The sequence below is a fragment of the Lycorma delicatula genome, chromosome 7, assembly GCF_047948215.1.
Source record: "Lycorma delicatula isolate Av1 chromosome 7, ASM4794821v1, whole genome shotgun sequence".
Classification (NCBI taxonomy): Eukaryota; Metazoa; Arthropoda; class Insecta; order Hemiptera; family Fulgoridae; genus Lycorma; species Lycorma delicatula.
The window spans coordinates 19,872,854-19,891,843 of record NC_134461.1 but is presented as its reverse complement, the minus strand read 5'-3'; the positions used below and the strand labels follow the sequence as shown (position 1 = coordinate 19,891,843).

Sequence of the window (18,990 nt, the reverse complement as noted above, 5' to 3'; positions counted from 1 at the left end):
AATTCATCATAATTTGACGTCTATTCATGACTAATTATATACATAAACAGCTAGGTTAGACACTGCATTAATTCAAACATAAATGCAATAGTGGTGGACATAACACAACCCCTGTTTAGTACAAAAGTGATATCCCTAGTGGGAACTGGACTTAGGAAAGGAATATTATATATTGCTTTGAACCAAACAAACCTAACATATCATAGGATGGTTCTGTTTATCTTACTGAATGGACATAAGATATTTTTATGCTTTCTACTTTTAGTTAAGTACTTTTTAACACACAAAAAGTACTTTGCTTCCAAATAGGGCCAATGAACAATACTAATCATGAAAAATAGACCTACATATCCTCGTTCAGAGGTACAGATATATCAAATGATGAACAAACTTAAAACACATAATATTAAAAATGTTTTTAATTTTATAAATACATTTAAATGGAAAGTGACGTTTAACAATTTTCTAACACCGTTTGCTGCAAATTTGATGACATTCTACCATAAATATACAATAATATTGAAGTGCCAACTTGTACAAGTGTTATTTTTTGACGATTTGTTTAACTTATATCGAAACATAAAACTTATATGTTTTCAAAACTAAAAAAAAATTATATAGACTGTTCTGTGTTTCTGATATGTTTATTATTGTTATTGATGTCATAATAGAATTATTATTGATTCTATAAAATGTAGAACGGTTATTTTGTACTTATTTTTTAAAAAAGACTGGGCTGTGTGATGAAATTAAACCAGTGAAGTGGAGATTAATATTAATGTAAAAAATCCTTTATGGCATATTTTCTTGGATACAGATTTTATGTATTTGTCTTACTGGTGCAAGGATGCAATAAATCTTTCAAAAAAATATATATACTGTAGTTTGAAATAAGCTCTACTTGAGAACGTTGATACAAACATATATCTAAAAAACATTTTGTTATCGAGTTACAGCTTGTGAAAGATTTTTCCTGTATTTCAGTTTTCCTGGTGAAATGAGTTCATACTGAAACTTTCTGGCGTTAAACCGGATGGTTTTGTATGACTTTTAACCTCAAAAATCAAATAAAATTGATCACAGAACTGCAATTCCTGCAGTTTTCATAATATTTAACATAAAACAGAAAAAATAGCTCTATATACATGCATGTATCTTCTTAGAGCCATCTCTTAACCTAAGTAGACCGTCGTAAACTATTCTTAATTTTAGGTGGTTGCTGTAAATAAATAAATGGAGAACTTAAATCTTCAGTCGTTAAAACTTTTCTGAAATATATTGACGGAAAAAATATGTTGCTGTTAAAATATCTTAACAAATTTTAAGAAATTTGAAGGAAACTAATTGGAAAACAGTTATTTACTTTAGTTCTAGAAGTACCGTTATTCAAATATCAGTTTGATAAACATAATTGGTTTGTTATAAATTTTATGTGTGTGTGTGTGTTGTTTCTTACACAATTATTTATTTTTTAGTATAATTTAGTATTTAGTACGATTCAGTATAATTATTTATTTTATTTACTTATATATCTATTGTTCTGTACCTACTTTTATTATAACTTATGTTGTGTTCATGAATTGGCTTTAACTTAATGGTTTTATTTACAGGAATATCAAGCATGCCATTATTGTTAACTGCTAATCTGCTGGAGAATTCAACTTTACTACAGTACCTGTATTAGCACCACCAATAATTACAGATATTTTTAATGAAACTTAGTTGTTCAAAGGTTTTTATTGTAAATTCAAATAATGCATTTAGCGACATGAAGTGTAAAACAATTTTGAATGTAATTATACATAATGGTGTCTCAGTACAATTATATAATTTTTTAAATGATTTTGCCTATATTTTTTAAATATAAACACACACACTTGTATATTTCTTGTATATTTTAAACATTTAATATTTTTAAGTAGAAGTGATTCTGTCAGAAAAGAATATGTATACAATCTTAAGTTAAAATTTATTTTTCATATCATGATAAAGACAGATTACTTGTGTTAATTCATATTTATCTTAAACTATTTCAGTGACATATTGTAGAGGTTATGATAATGATAAAGTTATTAAGCGGTAAATGTTATCTATGTATGATTTATTTTCTTCTCTGGAAATTTACATAATGCTTGTAATGTATATTGCATTTATGTTGTATAGTAAATTACGTTCGCTTAATCTTTATTATAATTATTGAAACTAACCTATAAAAATATTTTTAAAGTTACATTTGTTCCATGCAAGAACTAGGACCGTCGCCTGCACTTTTAAACTTTACTTAGAAAGATGTACAAAGATTTTCAAGATATTTCTCAATTAAATATATTGTGTTACAACAGAAAATTAAGTCGGGACTATATACCAATACTTTTGTATACTTTTGATTTTTTAGCGGTCCTGATTTTCAGGGCTTAAAAACTGATGCGCATTAATTTCATTTGTGCGATTCATCTGGAAAGGGTCATTATCAGGTATTATTATTTTCTCATCAGATTTCCTACCAAAATGTGAAAGTTCCTACCAGTCAGTGGCTTACTGAATCTTTATAGACAAGAAAAAAAAACATTCCTACTGCACCTTTTGCTCTATGTTAAGCTAATTCAGAGACTGCCACTGGATTGTTCCAGCTCTGCTTCTAGACAAGGCACTAGTGTTCTAATTAGGTTTTAAAAGATCTTTACTTAATTAAATGAACGCAAACAATTAAAATCATGCATGCTGTTCGTACTTGTTGTAAATAAATATTACCTTTCAAAACCCGATTTGAACACCTACATTGAAACCAGTGGTAGCAACACAACATTCAGAAATCCCAGCATCAATCTCTAAAAAAACAGAGTTCCACCCCTCAGTCATAACTTTAGCAGAAGCTAAATTTTAACTCGCTGTATAATTTTTCCAGTCGGTTCTCCATTTGTGCAAACAGTTGGGTGGCTGCAAACTAACTAGATTACAACTGATCTGGCCAACAATTTTGAGAGTTTTTAAGGTAAGGTACGTCTTGCAGAAATGTTTTTACTAGTTCTCTCTCTATTACCTCACATTCAAATACTGTTTGGGAGGATTAGGTAGAGTAGAGGGCTCAAAGCTTGAATTATAGAATTTATTAAATACCACATATTACAACCGCATAATTTAAAACACGTGTATAGAATTTTAATCATAGGGAGCAATAAAATTATTTTTTTTCATTGCTAATCCTCTGTTAAAATTTGTGTGTATATATTCGAACATTTAAAAAAATGTTTGGAACTATATCAGTCAATTTTTTGATTTTTTTTTCTTTTGTTTACTTTTGCGTATAACAAAACGTTTTTACAGTTTTTGTGATTGGTTTCTGTTTTTATAAAACAATTACAAGAAACTGAGCTGTCTGAGTATTCTCATCATAACCATAATTTTCTATTTTCTTTTTACCCAAAGAGTGCTACGCTGTCATATAACTGTGCTATACGGTCAAATCTTTATATAATGAAATCGAGAATCCCCAGGAAAAATTTGTTAGAGATTTTCATTAGAAGTAATACAAATTCTGTCTAATTTTTTTATAAATGTTTTATCCCGTTTTATAATGAATTAAAATTGAATAGTTTTTATGTCATGTATTACATATAAACGAATAAAGGTTTGCACAGTAATCTTAGTGAGTGCTCTGCATTAGTTAATGGATTTCAGGAAATTCTGCTACTTTAATATGTAGACAGGTTTTATTGTTAATGGCTTATAAGATAATCTTGGAAATTTTTGCTTTACCATTTCAGTAAAAATAACTTGTCATTCTTGACTGTTGTCAAGAATACTTTGTGTTTGTATACATTTATAATTTCAGTGCAGAAATTAAAAGAATATCTTAAACTCACAGAGATGTCCAAAATATTAAATTTAGTGTCACTGTTAAAAAACATTTCATAAAAGTTACTGATGTTACTACATTATCATTTTAATATGCAGTATGTCACCATTTTGTTATATAGAGGTATGAATACGTTAAATAGAGGTAAATTTATACTTAGTCTTATTAAAATGTCAGTGCAGAAAAACAATTTGTAAAATCAAAGTTTTTGTAATATCAAAGTTCGTTATATATAGAGGTTCAAATGTATTTCAGTTTTATACTTAGGTGGTAAATCAGTTTTGGTGGGCTCCCCCTCCCCTCAAAATTAACACAGCTTGATAAGGTAATCAGGTTCAAGAATGCCAAGACATGTATGCCTAGAAGGTTTTGGTTTTTCATTTCTCAAAAAAAAAAAAAACTTTAGTTGCCAGTACCGCCTGATAATGTCATATCCCTAATTTGTAATTCCTTTTAGTTTCAAGTGGTGTTAAACAAAACAGATTCGTATGTTATTTATTTTCCAAGGCCTCCTTTCTTAAGTTTGATATATTTTGTATCTTAAAAAATAATTAGGGTGTTAGGCCTCCCATTCACCAGCAATTTGATTCTGTCTTTTATTTTGTTCTCGTTTTACCTTACACCTTAAATGATCAATTCCTATAATTTTTTTTGACTACATTCACTCCATTGATGAAAAAACAGTTTTGGAGTAGTGCAACCTCAAGATAAGAGTGCAATTCAGGTTAGCTATGGTTCTATAAATTTTGAGACTAGTGAAATGAAAAGGTTCCTATACTTTTTCACAAATATTGATTTCCACTAAGTACCAAGCAAATATTTGCATGGACTATGCTCCTTGCAGAAATCATACCACCCTAATATCTAATCGGTTTTGATCATGGTGAACAAGAACAATGTAATTTAATTTAATGGCAATTTAAACTTTTCCATTATGCATCTATTTTTAAACATAAGTATTACAGAGGGCTGCACCGCCTAATAATTATGAACTAATTGAGATTTTCATCTTCCCCTTTCATGCAGTGGATTGAGTGATGTATTAAGATTATTTTTCAAGGTTTTTTTATGTTTAATAATAATTTTGTAGAGCAGAATTCCATGACCAGTGGTTCCAAGAATTCTTGGATAAATCCAACAAAAGTCTTCCAATTTTTAATTCTTCAAAGCCTTCTTCTGTGTTCATAAGAAACCCTTACTCAATGAATTTATGATCAGCGAGTATTTATTGTTTGACACCTTTTCTTATTTTATAGATTTATCCTGATGCTTAATAACAAATTGGAAAGTGAAAATTATTTGATGTTTTTTTTTTTTTTTTGTAGGATCTTCAAATTATTTTTTAAAACCAATTTAATTAATTTATAGCATTATTATATAAACTGCAGTAGAACATTGCTCAGTCAAGTTTATTAAACGGACCATACCTTGGATAACTAAACGCTCAGGTAATACAGTATGGCCCCATTAATTCTGGTTTAAAAATAAATCTATGCTTAACATTTCCACAACTTATACTTATATTTTAAAATATTCTATTAGGCCAATAAAATAGCATTTTTAAGAAAATCATATATATATATATATATATATATATATATATATAGTTAATAGAGTATGACATTTAAGTGAATATTTGAAAGTAAAAGTAAAAAAATTACTCTAAATAAAAGTAACAAAAATTTATTATTTTACATTAAATAACTTTATAAATCATTTTAAACGTTGAAAGAAGTCCTTTTACGACCTTGTTCTGCCATTATTCAATGCTTCTATGCTGCAACATTACGCAGCTACCATAGTGTCAATGAAGAATCTTACTCCTTTTAATGGCTTTTTCAGTTGACCCTCAGTAGTTTGTAGATTACTGCAAGTCATAAAAGAGGTTTTGATGACTTTTTGACTCGCTCAGTTTCTTGTTGATGTGGAGCTAAAATATTATCCAGACTTTAAACTGTCATTCATCGGTTTTGACAGCTTCTCAAAATTCTGGCAGTTATTAAAGTATATCTTTTACATTAATAACATTGAAAAGAGCGTGAATATTCCCACTAACCGACTTAATTTTATCTGACAAAATTATCCAACATCATGAATGATTTATATAGATTATCTTCACACATTCAAAAAAAAAGATCTTCATAAAACCATTTTGTAAATCCATCCGTACACTTTTTTTTAGTATACTTCACAGGAAGGAAGTTAATGTTTTTAAAAGCTCTCAGTTGTTAGGCTTCATCAATGAGAACAAACTTACTAAACCCCAATTTATTTGAACGGTAAGCATGATGGTTAAACCTCTTTTTGCTTCACTGTCGCCAAGAGCTAACTTCTTATTTAAAAACAGAGTTCTGATGATAGTATTTGTAATTTAAACCGGTTTCATCACATTTGAAAATGTGATAAAATAAAACTTTACTGAAATTTCAAGATTTCAGCATCGGTTATTTTCTTAATTTTGTAGTGTTTTCACCGACAAAATCTTACTAATTGTCTAGGACTTCAGTCGATCAAGCCAACCCTGATTAAATGTAAATTTCTCTTCCCCCATATTTAAAAATTCCAAAGCATTGACATAGAATCGGGCCTGATAGCGAGCTACTTTATTTCAAATTTGGTTGAACAGCAAAAGTAGAATTTACATTTTTTCACATTTGTTTGTTTGATGGCTCTAATTTGTGTATCACTACCAACCTTTGCAAAATCGATCTTTCAATTTCTGTTCCGAGTTGGATCTAAAGCCTCTTCAATTGTCCCCAGTCCAACAATGATGAAATAAATAGCCTCTAATTTTTCTTCTGTAGTAACCGACTTGTTTTATAAACTTCCAAGTCTCTATGGAGATAATCAAAAGTTTCTGTGGAGAACTAGCAAATCACACTTACAATATGACAGTAACCGGTCCTTTACTATCTACTCTCGTTCTGATTACTGTAAAGAATTATTTTAATTACAATGTGTTAATTACACTCAGTTGGATAATCGATATCTTCTATATCTGTTTTTATATAAATAAATTAGCATACACTGTGAACTGATTTATTCATTATTATTTATTGAAAGATAACAAGTTTTAATTTGTGGCCGTTCTTGTTTATTTCTCGCCATCTTTTAAAAATATGTTGACTTGCACAAAAGTGATGCTAGACTAAATACTATATATTTCTGTTTCCTTTCAAAACTGTCTCAAAAAAACTAAAAGGGCGTTTTTGCAAACCGATTCATAATAATGAAATAATTTACGGGTCTTGAAAACAACCATATGTTTTAAGACTAAACTCTCATTATGTAATTTTTTTCTGTTATTTTGATAACATACAAACAAAATTAATAGCGATCACATACTTCATTCTATAGCCCCATATAAGCCATCACCAAGCATTGGCAGTAATGAAAGTACTGACTAATTTGTTGGATTTTCACTTAATGAAATAAAAATTCATCAAATCAATAAATCTAATAAAATCTTAAGGTAAACAGACTATCTCAATAACGAATTTATTAAGTTATTATTTTGAACAATGAATCATGTATGTAATAATGAAATTACTCTTAAAAATGCAATTGATAAAAAATACACGGAATCAGAGCTACTTTACTAGCAGCTGTAGTGGAGGCCTGAACTTGTTTGTAACAAACCCTATAGAAATTCATTGTAATGAATGGGTAAATTTCTTAACCCTATATATATATATATATATAGGCAACCCAAGAAAAAAACACCAATGGTGGAATGAAGAATGTGACAAAGCAGTCAAAGACCGACACCGGGCTTGGATCAACCACCAAACCCAGAAAACTGAAGAATCTAACCATGAATTCACCAAACAAAGGAAAATAACTCAGAAAATTATAAGAGGAACCAAACGACAAGCCCAAAAAAACTTGATTCAGCAAATAGAAGAAAGTTCCAAGAAAACTAACTTCCGAGACTATTATAAAATTTTTGGTCAGGCTCTTCAAAGATATGAACCACCCACCCTTATGCTGAGAGGAAAAAAAGGAAATATGGCCCACACCAATAAAGAAAATGCTGAAATTTTGGCAGAAACCTTCAATAGACTCCTCAGCTGTGACGACCCCCCAGAGCTTTTTGAGATTGACACTGAAACTCCAGTTAAAACTTCACCAGTAAATATCAACCCGCCAACAATTCAAGAAGTTCTCGCAGCCTTAAATGAAATAAAAAACTACAAAGCAAGCGGAGAAGACCAGCTTTTCGCAGAACTCTGGAAACACTCATCAGTTTATTCAGTCAAAACTTCCCTACATCTATGCCTCGTGAAAATATGGAACGAAGAAAAACTTCCAGAACACTGGACCACAGCCCTCATTCATCCATTACATAAAAAAGGGGATAAAACTAATCCGGAAAACTACAGAGGCATATCTCTCCTGGATTGCACATACAAAATCCTGTCGAGAATCATATACAACCGATGCAAAGACCAACTTGAACTGGAACTTGGGGAATACCAAGGGGGATTTAGGCCATGGAGAGGTTGCCCGGAGCAAATAATATCCCTAAAACTTATGATGGACTTATATAAAAGACGGAAAAAACAACTAATAATCACCTTCGTCGACTTTAAAAGGGCCTATGATTGTATACACCGACCATCCATGCTGAATATTCTGAGAAACCTGGGCCTTCACCCTAAACTCGTAAACATGATAAAATTAACTTTAACCAATACCCAGTCCAGAGTGAAATTCAGAGCTGAACTCTCTCAACCCTTCTACATAAAAACTGGGTTGAGGCAAGGAGACGGCCTCTCACCAATCCTTTTTAACTGCGCCCTCGAATTTGTCATGAGAAAATGGTATGAAATAAATCCCAAAAATATAAAAATGGGTACTAAGAAAAACTCCATCACACTAAATTGCCTAGGATTTGCAGATGACCTCGCTCTTTTAGCAAATAATATTCAAGAAGCCAAAACACAAATCATGAGCCTTCAAAACCTAGCACAAAAGATAGGGCTTCATATCTCTTTCGAAAAAACTGAACTAATGGCCATAGATCCTCTGGTAATAGAGCACATTACGGTAAACAATCAGAAAATTAAAATAGTAAAACAATTTAAATATCTAGGGGAAATAATAACTTATAATTTAAATGAAAAAGTGACATGGCAAAACAGGACAAATAAAATGATTAAATCCCAAAAATTAACTTGGTCAACATATAACAAAAAATGCCTTTCTGCTAAAACAAAACTTAAACATTATAAAACTGTAGTACAGCCAGAAGTCACTTACGGAAGCGAGACCCTTTTCAAAATCACTCAGAAAAACCGAATTGAAAAAATTCTGAAAATAGGGAGGAGAATTGTCAGCAGAACGTGTATCAATAAAAAACACCAAAAAGAAGGCCAATAGTGGATTGTGCCAAATGAGGTGGTGTATCGAGAAATAGAGCCTGTTACTGATACTATGCGGAAAAAAAGAATCTCTTTCTTTGGTCATCTCATAAGGACACCGGAAACAAGACTGTCAAGAAATATCATTGAAAAGCTCTGGTTCCAAAAGCTAGAAGTAGGATGGATCAAAGAAATTAGAGAAGATATGAAAGAATTGGGGATTTCCCTGACTGACCTACAGAATAAAACTGGAAAAATTACAAAGCTAAAAGATAAAAGCATTAGATTTAAACAAAAGACAGACAAATGACAAAATACAACAAAGAGGGTGTTTACGGATGAAGAAAAGAAAGAAAGATCTGAACGGATGAAGAAATACTGGGCAGCTCGAAAGAGTAAAATAACACGCTTTTCTCAGAAAAGATCCAACTAAAATTGACTTAAGTGGTCCCATGTTGGCCGTAAAAGCATAATAATAATAATAATAATATATATAGGCAGGGTGTCCCTGCCTATGGAGGTATGGAGAAACTTTCAGGAAATTTCTACTGGTGAAAATAATGGAAAAAAATTCATATAAACATAGCTAGATTTCACCCTGATTTCAGCTCTATATCTATGCTAAATAAGATTGATTTTCATTAATACTAAAATAAAAATAAATTTTTAAATTGAGAGGAATGTTTAATGAAATTAAAAATGAATAGTAATTGTGTAATAAACATTTTAATATTTTATTTTTGAAACACTATTTTTTACATTTTACAACATTATCAATAATAATAAATAAATAACAATAAGTATATTAAAAGCATACATGATATTCAATTATCAGTATAATTAATTTTTAAGGTCACCACACCAACCATCTCAACAAAATAAACAGAAAGACTCATAATTAAATCTTAAATAAATATAACCAGTAATATATATTACACATTTTCATCAAATTCAATGCAATAATAGCATTATTAACAAACTTGATAACTATATTTATATAACTATATTTTTGTTAAGTCTAATCATGTTTATGTATTATAGTAAAAATATCACAATTACGAGGGTTTTTTTTTCAAGTTCCGATCGGTCACGAAATTAAAACCACAATGAAAATAAAAAAATTTTTTATTTGTAACAAGTACTTACATTGTTACGCTTTCTCTCTACATAGTCGCCACTCCGATTTAGACATTTGTCATAGCGTGGTACCAACTTTCCAATACCCTCGTCATAGAACGGAGCCGCCTGTGTTTTCAGCCATGTTTCTACGCTAGTCTGCAGCTCGATGTCTGTGCCAAAATGTTGTCCTCCTAGCTGGCGTTTCATGTGAACAAAGAGGTGAAAATCTGATGGAGCAGTGTCCGGGCTGTACGGTGGGTGATCAAACACTTCCCAACGACAACGCTGCAGGAAATTGTTTGTTACAGCTGCAGTGTGTGGCCGAGCATTGTCATAGAGAAAGACAATGCCTGATGACAACATTCCTCTCCGCTTATTCTGAATCGCCCTTCGTAGACATTGAAGTCACGCAGTATGAGGCTGCAGTGATGGTTGTGCCATGTTTCATGAATTCCACCAAGAGAACTCCATTCTGGTCCCAGAACACAGTAGCCATATACTTTCTGTTGGAGAAGGTTCGCTTGAACTTAATTTTCTGGGAGAATGAGAATGCGAATACACTGTTTGGATTGTTCTTTTGTTTCTTCAGTTTTGAAATGGACCTGTGTCTCGCCTATGAAAATTTTGTTCAAAAAATCTTCTCCTTCACTGGAGACACGTTAGGGAGGTGTCCATTCTCATTGTTTTGTGATGGTCAGACAGCATCTTGGGAACCCATCTTGCACACAGTTTGCGGTACTGAAGTCTCTCACTAACAACGGTGTAGAGAGCTGACCTTGAAATTTCAGGAAACGAATCACTCAATACAGAAATTGTGAACTGACGATTTTCTCGAATTGCCACATCCATTCTCTCAATTAGATCATCGGTTGACTGTCGCTTCCTTCCCTGACCGCCTGCAACATGAAAATCTGTACGTCCTGGACCATTGTTGCACTTTGCCGTAACTGATTGAAGTTTCACCGTACACATTACTTATTCGTCGATGAATTTCAGCCGCATTACACCCCTCAGCCTAAAGAAATCGAATTACCGCACGCACTTAATACTTGGTGGGGGATGCTATTCTTGTAGACATGTTTACGTGCCAGCTGTGTGTTCAGAACTAATCGAAGTGAAGTGGCGTGATTGAAGGCCATACTAAAGACGCTGCGCAACACATACGCGCAAAGGTTCGTCTGATTTTTGCACGGGTATTTATTTTGTGACTGATCGGACCTTGAAAAAATAACCCTTGTAACTTCTACATTACTTTAAACTAACCTCTTTTACTAATAGCCTAGATATATCTACTTGAAAATATTTACATCATAAATTAATTAATATTCTAAAAATATCAATTTACAATTTTATTTTTTTTTGTTAATACTATTATTATATAAAAACTTATGAAAATAATTGTGATTATATATTAATTAATTATAGCATGATGAACTGCCAACAACAATTAAAGATAAAAATTATTATGAAAACTACTAAAATGCAAAAATGATGAAAAATATTACTTGCAGAGGCAGTCAAATCAGCGTGACAAAACATTTTTTCATTAAGTTTATTTACAGAGGAGTTTCGACAATATAATTTTTACATTAATTAACGATTGTTAAATTATAATTAACAAAATTAATAAAAATTATTGTTTAATAGCAATTGAAACATTATATATAATAGTATCACATTTAAATCTGCTAAATTTTTGGCTTGAACCCATCAAATCATGTTATTATTTTACATACTACATTTTCGACATCCACAAGCAGCTGTAAACAAGCCATTTGCTAAGGCATTGGCCTGTAGTTGCTAAAAGTAAATTAACAAATATATCTGTCACTTTTTGAAGAAAAAATCTAAAATCAGCTGTCATAAAACTCAAATAGCATTTACATAAATACAGTAAAACAGTACTTTTATAAAAATGTAAAAAAATTATGCGATTCCAGCATTCATAAATTATCACAAAAAAATAACTTTCCTTATTTAATAATTAAATAAATCTGTTGCAAAAGATAAAGAAAGCAAATATTCAAATTTGTTATCCAACAAAACCGCTCTTAAGCGGGTTCTCAGTACCTTTACAGTACAGCTAAACAAAAAAAGTGAAGGACTCTCAAAAAATCTTAACAGCAACAAATTATTAGAACAAACATCAGTTGTACCATTGTGAACCGACTTATAATTAATTACATTCTGTTTACCCACATGAAATCTGAATGTCCCTCGGAAAACATTTGAAGCGGGTCTTTCTGTGAGCACATATCAATGAGACAGTGCTACTTTGGTCATGTAAATACTAAGTACCAATATATCCAGAATAGGATAAGGCGGTGTATATTTCATCTGGTGAGCAGAGTGCAATTATAGGAGTTAGTTCACAAGGTACAACACTGTTTTTGTTGATCGATTGCACCGTGTCATAATGTTAGAATAAATAGTATCAGATCAGATTCTTAGTCTAAGAGCACATATTTTTTAATTACAAATATTGAAGGTAAAATAAATGTAAACCGCATCTGAAAGTAATAATACAAACTACATCCTTTACAACTAACCGACTGTTCCATCACACCTGGAACGTCCAGGCAGAGTATCCTGGAAACAGAAGGGTGTGAAGTAAGGATGAAATGGTAATGGCAGAGATATTTAATAAATAGGTTCTCATAGACTGAGTGCGAGAAGCTGAATATAACTGTAATGTAAGGTGTTTGTATTTTTTAATGGCTGATATTTTTAATAATGTTAATGTAATTATGTAGACTGGATTATTTGTAACGCTCAAGCTCTCATGGCAATTGTTCTTTAACATAGGACTGTGATGGAAATCCAGTAAAAAGGGTAGCTGTATCAAGCCCTAATTCTTTGAATTAAATACAAATGCTTGATGTTCTGAACCAAGGATGTAAATTATCAGTAAAACAGATAAAGTCAAATATAATTACTTTTTTATTGTTTTAAAAGGTGCTGCAAAAATAATTTTGTTTATTAAACATTAATGCGATCCAATGTAGATTCCCTGCATTAAACAATATTAACAAATGCAAATATAAATTTAATAACTTATTCAATAAATATCTTATGTCATTACATGCTTTATTCGCTAAAAAACTAAGAGCAGCATTCTTTATTAAAAAAAGTACATCCAAAAATATTTTCTTAATGAAGATGTATTTTTATTTAAGTGAAACACATTACAAAGTCAATTAAACTGGTAACACATAAACATTTAAAAAAAAAATATTTATATGTAATAAAATTTAATACATATTATAAATATAATGTAGTTTTTTTTAAATCTTCGTCAAACTAAATATTTTTCTCTTAAAGCTGTGTAATATAATTGAATTTAAAATAAAAAATCAATAAAATTGATTAATATAAGGCTGGGTTTTTTTAAACCGCATTTATATTTTCAAAACATGACATATTCTTACTACGTCAAATATTCGGACAAGAAGGTAGTTTTTTCTTAAATCTGTAACTTAAAACCTGATAAAAAAATGCAGATTAACTTACTATTATAAACTGTCTTTGGCATAATGTAGCACTGCTAAATAAAAAAAAAAAACAGCATGAACTGAACATATGGAAATAAAATATCATATACCTTGTTAGATACCACAACTAAGGGCTTAATGAACTCATCAGACTGCTGAAGACTGGCATTGCAATTAATTTATACTAATATACAGCGATATAATATTAATATACTGTAATCAGTATTGAGACTTTACTGCTCACTGAGACTGTTCCTTCAGTCCTTATATTGCCAAAATTTTAAATCTATTATTATGTGACCGTAAAACACTAATGTTTATTAATTCAACTCTACAAATAAAAATTCTAAAAAATTACTGCCTGATATTATTGAAATAATTTTTTTAATCGTTTAATCTACTTTCAAAAGTAGAAAATTTTTATCTCTATCGGTTTGGATTTTATAGCAATTTAAGTCGACATCTCAACAAAAAAACTGCAAAAAATTCGTTTTTCATGCCCCTAATTTTCAGAAAAATGAGGCTGAATCCAGGTAGCCCAAAAATAATTGCATTTTCTGATGATACCTTAATTTTTATTGTGGGATTTTTCACTTAGATGCAGTAGTTTAAATACTAGCGCAGTTTTTCATAGTGACCACTGTAATATAATTGCAATTTCTCGCAAAAATTTCTGTATCATGATTAATATCAAATTCTGGTCAGGCATTGTAATATTCTTATGCTGCAAAATTGCATTTCCATATTCTACACAAGCTTCAAGGTTATGTGGCAACATAACAAATAAATAACTATTGTTTGGAATTTATCTTTCAGTCATTGAATTTGAATCTTACAAAATTTCTATTTTTATAATCTGGTATGTATTGTCAGATATAAGATAAGAATTCAAAATTTTAGGTAACATTATCTTTAAAGGTATATTTATGACTAACAAAAATTTTACCATAGACAATATTAACACCAATGTTTCTAAGATTAGAAAAAACTAAATGAGGAAAATTACCACAGCAGTTTAACAAATTATTTGATTGTAAAAGATTACAATTTGTAGAATAATCTGTAGTTGAGTAGCGACATTTTTAACATTTAAATTTGGATGATAAAATTTGGTGTAAGAAACATTTTCTAGGTTCTCCCATACAAAATCTGGCTTATTAAAGTCATGATAATAATAATTTGACTGTGGCTGTACTGTTAATGTGTGTGGTAAGTAAATTAGAGGTACAGATTATTCTTATTTTACAAACTATACAAAAAATCATAAATATTTATTTTTAACATTCATTTTTTGGTTTTCATTGCAGCAGGTAGATTTAGTACAACTGAAAGAGGAACTGGTTAATATGATTAATGGTGATATTCCAAAAGATCCTTTATCAGTTGAAGAGAACATCTCAGTTAAATCAAAAAATGTAAAAGTTGAAAATGAAGTGGTAAGAGTATTAGATTTTGCATACAGTGGAACACCAGTTATCTAGATTGACCTTTGCTAGGCCAGATCTGGATAACTGGAAAAGATAATTTAAAAAGTTTAATATATATATATATATATATATATATATATATATATATATATATATATATATATATAATATCATTCTAATGTTTAAATGGGTAAAAAAAAGTATTTATGTAGAAGTAAAAAAAAGTCACTAAAATAAAAAAGAAATTTGGAACATGTACAGTGTAAGAAAAAAGTAATGTGACACATTAGTATGGTGTAAAAAAAAATTATGTGTAGAAATTTACTTTTATAATTAGTTTAACAAATCCCTTAATACAGGGTGAGCAACATAAAATCAAACTCATAATGTAACTGCTGCAGAATTGGTAGGTTATTATGGAATGAAATTTTATAAATGATATAGATAAATTAAATAATAAAAACATAAAACGTAATTTAAATGTTGCATTTATATACCTTATTGTTACAAAAGATGTTTAAAATGGCCATCCTGGACATCGATGCACTTTTGTGCTCAACTGTTCATATTGAGTGTTGTCTGATGCAAAATGTTGTCATTTGTGTTGATTTTTTGTTAAATGTTCACCTTCAGAATGTTTGATGTGTGACAAGTTACTCCATCTTTTTGAAAGTATTCTTTTTCATTATCAGTTACTTGTGCATAGAATTTTTTGAAAATTGCAAGGTAACTTGTGTATTGACGGTCTGGTCAAAAAATATTGTTCCCACTATACAATAACCGGAAACAGTATGTAAGACCAATCTTCTCATCGTGAAGGGAACGCTCGAATACATTGTGAGGATTCCTTGCCATTTAGTACTTGGTGATCTGTGAATTAATATTGTTTCTAATACTATCGCCAACAATGTTTTCGAGAAGCCGGTTGCAATAATCAAGTCATTTCAGTTTGTCTGTCTCCTTCAGTTGTGTCACAGTTATAATGCGGTATGTTTTCAATTTTAATTCATGAAGAATTTTACGACAAGAAGGATCACACAATTGGATTCACTAACTGTGACTAACGACTTATTGTTCATTTTCCTCAGCTCTGAAATAGTGGCCTTAAGTGAAGCGACCTGACCAGATAACATCTGAACAAGTTTTTTCAGCTTATTGCAGGATCCACACTGCTGAATACCTAAATTCATGGGAGCTTGTTTTGACGCAGCAGTGGCAAAAGATACATCTGAATTAACAAGGTTCTGTGAATTTAAGTTTTTTTCTGTATTCTCTGCATGCAGCCAGAAAAGATAGCTTGTGCTCAGTAGAAAGTCTGAAAATCGCCTTTTCCTCTTTAAAAATTGGGCAGTCTCGAGAGCGGGCTGCGTGTGAACCACTATAGATCACATATTTTTCATCCGCATGGCAGTCTGTGTCATTTTGGCCTTCTTGAGTACATCGAGCACGGACCTCCATCTTCGAGCAAGATTTTAATGCTCTCGGTATTACCGGGAGCTTAAATGTTAATATAAGAGATGGCATTAGTTCTTCCGACCCGCTCTGCCACTTCTTGGTACAATTCACAATTCGAAGTTCATCAGCTATTTCTAATGACGAGTACCAGACGCGTTCACTTTTTCTTTATTACCAGGGGTGTGGCACAAGTTGCTAGATGGTGTAGTGGGACGGTAACACACAATGCATTTAGTTATTCAATCATTCATTTACGTTAATTCTATTCAATGTACTTCAATACTTAAAATATTATGTGAATTATTAATATTCAATGTGTTATTACTAAACTGAAATCAAACTACAACAAACAAGACTACCAGATATATCTAATCAAAAATGTATTCTACAAATGAATAAATACTACATAAACTCAATATGGATTCGTCTACTTATTCAATCTTCACCCCTAATCACACACAAGCGGGTTAAATAACTAATATCAATATTTGATGTCATAAGTTACAAAATTTATTTTTGATTGATTTGTAGTTTTAATCTCGCTTGCTTAATCAAATTGCTTTTATGTACATGTTATTTCTTTTTTCAGTTTCTGTTTCTTCCATATCTCCTTTATTATTTTCCAGTATTTTACATTTTTCTTCTGTCCAGGTAAGAAATATTTCTTCTATGGTTTTTTTTTTCTCCTGGAAACCTGAAATATTTTGCAATTCTTTCTTGTAGTAAATGTTCTTTGATGTCTTCTTGTATTATTTTCATTTCTTCTATGTCTTTTTCAGTTGTTATTAGTTTCTAGATTTTTAAAGTGTATAAATAGCCTATTGGAGTTAATTCTTTGTAGATGACCATAAAAGGCGATTCTTTTTTCTGATTAAATCTGATATTTTCTCCATGTTTATGTATAGTTCATTCCTTATTGTGTCTTCTTTTCTGTCTTTGATGGGCTGAAAGACTTTTTCTGAGTATTCATTTTTTGTTAATTAGAAGTTTGTTGTCAAATGTCAGATGTTAAGTTGGATATAGAGCTTCCAATGAAATGATTGTGCAGTAGTGTCTTAGTCTTTTTTTTTTCATCTCTTCCCCTCGGGACCAGACCTAGACTGGCGAAGCACGACTCAGTCCCAAGGGTGCCTTTGCCTCTAACCTCCCGAGTGACCATGCTGGACCCGGCTATGTCTTTCCAAGCACGGGGTACCATGTGGTAGGCCGGGACTGGGTCTTTCCTAATGCCTTGCCTCTAAGCAGAGGGACCTCCACCTGGGACTCTGGTCTTCCTTTATGCCTTGCCTCTAAGAGGAGGGCCCCCTAGATGACCTTTTACCCGGCACTCTGTTTTTTTTTAATTTTAACCCCCTAACAAAAGTAAATATACCAGAGTAATAGAAAAATCTAATTTTTTTTTAAGAAGTTTATAACCTAGGCTGGCCTCTGTGGTGAGAGTTCTAGTGTCTCGCTCTTTAATCCCGATGTCCTGGGTTCAAATTCAGGTGAGGTATGGTATTTTTCACAGTGTAAAAATTGCTATTTCATCACATCCTCTGATGCAGTATTGGTGTATTACATCAATGAGAATGGTGGTACAAAAATAATAAAAATCTAATGTTAAATTATAAAAATTTTGTTTCTCCCTAATCAATTTCTCCTTAATCAAAGTGTAACTCTCATTAAAAATTTTTGTCAAATGTTATTTTTTCTCTTGGTGTAAATTAATATGCCTCTTTAAATTACAAAGATGAATGAAACCCTTTTGGCAGAAGTTACAAACATAATTTTTCTCTTTATGAATACTTAAATGCAATTTTAAAGCAGAACTTCGATTAAAAGACTTCTGACAAAAGTTGCAAACATAATTTTTCTCTTTTGTATGAATATTAAGATGCGCCTTTAAACTAGAAGGTTGATAAAAAAACCTTTTGCCAGAAGTTACAAACATAATTTTTCTCTTTTGTATGAATGTTAAGGTGTATCTTTAAATAAGAAGGTTGATAAAAAACCTTTTAACAGACGTTTCAAACATAATTTTTCTTTTTCGTATGAATATTATTATGTCTCTTTAAATTGTTTTTACGATTAAATGACTTTTCATAAAAGTTACAAACATAATTTTTCCTCTTTTGTATGAGTATTAAGATATGTCTAAAATCTCTGGGATTAAATAACTTTTGACAAAAGTTACAAGTATATCTTTATTTTTATATGAATATTTAAATGTAATTTTAAAGTAGAACTTTGATTAAAACTTTTCTGACAAAATTTACAAATATAATTTTTTTCTTCAT

General features: G+C 30.7%; 1 protein-coding gene across 4 annotated transcripts in view; it reads left to right on the top strand.

Moving 5' to 3' along the window:
* LOC142327764 (uncharacterized) overlaps positions 1–1,842 on the top strand; it is a 129,991-nt gene extending 128,149 nt beyond the window's left edge. For all 4 annotated transcript variants that reach the window (XR_012757080.1, XR_012757079.1, XR_012757082.1 and 1 more), the window contains one exon: positions 1,611–1,842. The gene's annotated coding sequence lies outside the window, so the exon portion shown is untranslated. The remainder of the gene's footprint in view (positions 1–1,610) is intronic.
* Positions 1,843–18,990: the final 17,148 nt, after the last annotated feature.